This window comes from Dromiciops gliroides, chromosome 5 (assembly GCF_019393635.1).
Source record: "Dromiciops gliroides isolate mDroGli1 chromosome 5, mDroGli1.pri, whole genome shotgun sequence".
Taxonomy (NCBI): domain Eukaryota; kingdom Metazoa; phylum Chordata; class Mammalia; order Microbiotheria; family Microbiotheriidae; genus Dromiciops; species Dromiciops gliroides.
In genome coordinates this window covers 257,485,155-257,489,909 of record NC_057865.1, presented here as the reverse complement: position 1 = coordinate 257,489,909, position 4,755 = coordinate 257,485,155, and positions in this window count along the sequence as shown.

Here is a 4,755-nt window from a genome sequence, read left to right as displayed (position 1 = left end):
GGCTTTTCACAATCCATTATTGATGGTTGTGAATCAGATCTGCATGGAACAAAGCTTGTGACCATCCCATACTACTGTTTGTAGGTATGGATGGGTCCTGGTGTTTTAAACCACCCATTATGTAGTCATCTTTTCAGGTGGCAAGGTCTATACTATTCAAGGATATTCAAGGCCTTCAACAGTCAAATTTGACCAACTTGTGCCAGTTGGCAATGAAACAGTCTGATTTATCAATGACACAACAATAGATTCAGTACAAGTTTGGGTGCATTTGGTGAGACTTCTTCTTGTGAATTCACCATTCCAAATGACTAATTTGGGCATCAAGGTGCCAAAATCAATTAGATTTTTCAGATGTCTTTACTTGCCACTATTTCAAAATTCATGTCCAAGAGCAGAAAAAGGGAAAATGTGGTATCTCAAATTCAACATATCCAAATAGAACTCATTATCTTTCCCCCCAAATTATCCTTCTTCCAAACTTTCCTATTATTGCAGAGGGTACTACCATCCCTCATACGATTTGTGATTGGCCTTCTAAGGTTAATGTGCACTGGAACTGTAAGATTTAGTCACACACCTTTTTCAACAAACCTGGAAAGTGACCTTTATTGTGAGTAGGCTGTGTGAGTGGTCTTCTCTTCAGCAAGGAAAGGAAGGTGGGATTATTATCAAAGGAAGGTGGTTGGTCATCCTAGAAAGGAGTCCGTGAAGAGAAAATATATCTGAGTAGGGGATGAACCTGAATGAGTTTCTGTTTTGTTTTGGAGATGGAGATCTAAAGGCAAGGAGCAAATATGTTCCAATTTGCAGTCACCCAGAGCTTAAACTTTGTCATCTCAATTTCTCGGTTAACTTCTGAGCTACTAATTACTTCCCTCACTTCCTTCAACTCTGCTGAAGGAGTACATACATTAGATTTCTGTACTCTCTAAATTTTACAGCCTCTGTGTTTTCCAACCTGGAGACAAAGTTCTTGTCACCTCCAAGCTAATTATACCTTTGCATCAGAAGCACTGTGGAGGGGGCAACTAAGTGATGCAGTGGATAAAGCACCGGCCCTGGATTCAGGAGGACCTGAGTTCAAATCCAACCTCAGACACTTGACATTTACTAGCTGTGTGACCCTGGGCAAGTCACTTAACTCTCATTTCCCTGAAAAAAAGAAGAAGAAGCAGCAGCAGCAGCAGCAGCAGCAGCAGCAGCAACAGCAGCACTGTGAAATGGTAGGTAGATTGTGCCAGGCTTAAAATCAGACAACTCTGAATTCAGATTCTTACTTTGACACATTAGCTGAGTGAGCCTGGCCAAGTCTTTTGACTCCTTTGATTTTTAGTTTCTCCATATGTAATTTGAGGATAATAATACCCATACTGCCTACGCACCCCGCCCCACCCCCGGCCCTAGTCAGGTTTGTATGTATGTGCCATTAGGTGCATGTAAGACTCACATGAGAAAAATAAGTAAAGTCCTTACTGCAGCATTATATCAACCAAAATAACCTAACAGAAGCTTATTGGGCAGCTAAGTGGCACAGTGCATAGAGCACTAGCCCTGAAGTTGGGAGAACCTGAGTTCAAATGCGACCTCAGACACTTACTAGCTATGTAACTGTGGGCAAGTTACTTAACCCCACTTGCCATAAACATCCAGGACCATCTCTAGTTAACCCAATATATATCTTGCACTGGACTCAGATGGCTCTGGAGGAGAGAGTAAGGCTGGTGACTTTGCATAGCACCTCCTTCACTTAAATCCAATACACCACAAGTCATAACATCACCCATATGTCATGGTCCTCTTCAGGAATGTAAAGCAAACAACAACAGAAGTTTATTTTTAGTCACTAGAGGGAAATTTTCAGCACCCCTTTTAGGTGACAGCTGATTCAAAAGGATTCCTTCTAGGGTGGGGGCTCTGATTCTTTTTGTGTCCTGGACATCATTGGCCATCTGGTATAATCTAGGGACCTCTTCTCAGAATAATTTTTTTTATTCATAAAACTGTATTTTAATAACTGTATTTCCATCTAATTGGTTTCATTTACAAGTTTATATATTGATTGTAAAAGAAACCAGTTAGACTAAAATACAGTTATTAAAATGTTAAAAGAGAAGAACAAGTTCATAGATCCTAGGCTCAGGGAATCCCATCTGTAAGGAAAGGACAATTTTAGGCCAGGCATGTTAGAAAATGTCTGGTGATCTTCCAAGCAGCTTACACAGTCATCAGGTGAAAGGGGAAAAGTGATTTCTCTTGTTTTAAGCTCAATGGCCACTGTTAGTGATGAAATACAATATAATCAAGCCCGCCGTTGTGAGGATTTCTGTATTGATAAAGATAGTAGTTGTATTCAGAAGTTCATTTGCTAATAAAAGCACACTGTTACCTAAAAATCCTTATTTTTTTACTCAAGAGCACACTAATTCATATTCAACATCCACAAAAAAAGAATATTATAAAAACAGAGGGATTTGCAAAGTTCTTTGAGATCTGTGGGTAAAATATATTAATAATCCTTACTTCTCATGCATATCCTTACCACTCCTGCAAAGTCAAACCCTGTGAAAATTACTCAAACAAATCTATAGAGAAGATAATTACTTGTAAAGAAGGAGATCTGACACAAGCCTACAGATGATGCCAGAATGGATATTAGTCCTGAGCTCCCGTCTGATTCTCCATGCTAATCTTGTGGAAGGATAACATAGATAAAGGAAGGAGAAACACAGTTCAAAATCTCACTTTAGGCACTGGCTTCAACCTTAACATTTAGAAGAGCTGCTAATAAGCCACAGAATTGATTTATTTCTTTCCTCCCTCTACCTCCTAGACCTCTGGAGATGCTAAATGATTAGTGAAATGGCAATAGGGCAGATAGCAGGAGAGAAAAGTAAAAGGGATGGCTAATCCACAAACCAGAAAATGCATCCCTGGGTAACTGAGGGTTGGTTGTACATGAATAAAGAGAATTATTTAAGTCTCATGAGATTGTGGTCTGAAAGAGAAAGAGAAAGGTTTAGACTAACAATTTGGAGAAAATTGGGCTGTGAGCTACCCAAGGAAAAGATCAAGGAACAGAAAAATAAATAGAGGCAATTTAAGACAGGAGCCAGGACCAGAGTGAGTGACCCTGAAAAGAACAGATCAAACTGAATGATGAAAATGATCTTTTTCTTAGCTCCTACTATTTATACACCAAATCTGAGCAGGCTATTTCCCCCCCACTGATGACGTGGGACCATCAAAGTCAATGCCTCTTTAAATTTGATGTACCACTATAGTTCTGCGCTTAGCAAAGAGTGGTAGTTAGCAAAAATAATGCTTATAAGCTGATATATGGATGAGGAAAAGAGGATGATAGGTGATATTCTTATGACAAATCTGGGAGATGGTGAAAAGGCTTTATTTTTTCACCATAAGCCTGCATTCAAATAAGGGCGATCTGAACTAGTGAATAGCCAAGCAACTTCAAAGCTAAGAAAACCAAGATTCTATTTCTGAAACATACTGTGTGACTCTGGTCAAGTCACTTTATATGTAAGTGCCCCAGGTAATCCAATAAGATTATCATTTGCTGATTTGTCTTTCTCCATGAAAACATAAGTCCTTATCCCCAAACATGCTTTCTTCACACTTGCCTAATTACTAGACTGTACTTTCCGTGAGGATGTGGATTGAGTCCTATGTATAAATCTTTGTATCTCTCCCATCATTTAACAGTTACTTAATTAATGTGGTGTTGCTGTTGTTTGTAACTACTCAATTGGAGTGAAGGGTACATCCATTCATATCATACCAGGGCATGCAGGTGCCAGCTCCAAGTGGTTCTGGTGATTAAATTTTCAGTTTGAGCATTTACACCACAGAAATACACAAAGGTAACAAAATCAGGGCATGATTTACTGGTGTGTGTGTGTGTGTGTGTTTTTAAGAAAGTGATAGAGAAAATTGTAATGATGAAATTTAAATTTAAATAGCTATTCTATATATTATATGCTTTTGAGGGGAGAAGGTGTAGTCAATTGTTAAACATTTACCAGCTATGTAGAATATGTATTTACCCCTCTCTAGAGTAAGTATCTGGAGTCAGATACAGTAGAGTGCATTTTTATGTATAAAGTTAGAGCTGGTCTTTTAATCTAACTCCCTCATTTTATAAAGGAGGAAACTGAGGCCTTGAACGATTAAGTGATTTGCCTAAGGTAGTTGATCATAAGTATTAGGGTTGGATTATAGTTTCACCAAATGCCGGGTTCTTTTCATTGCACCATGCTGGTTAGTCACTATTTTCTTGGTTAAACTCAGTTACCTATTTATTCTTATGTCTCACTCAACTTAATTCAATACCATTCCATTTCAAGAAACATTTAATAAGTCCCTACTGTGTTCAAACACTGTACTTGTTATTGGTCTTTGTTGAGTGCCTACTAGTTGTTGAGTGTCCTCTTGTCTCCTCTTTTGTAGGAGGATTATTTCCCCCAGGTGACAGATAGAGATAGTAATACAAAGATGACAAGCTGTGATGGAAACAGACCCAATGGCTAAGTAGATGGTCCTTGGCTACACGTGGAAAGGGGTTGTGTCAAATGAGCAAGGCCAATTTTCTTCTTATCTAAAAGTATAGATGCAAAATAAATAGAATTATTAAGGAAAGATGCATTCCATGAAAAAATGCACATAAATTGATGTTATAAAACAGTCCGCTTTACAAAAAGATCCTATACGTACAGTAGGGATATTCCACTTATACAA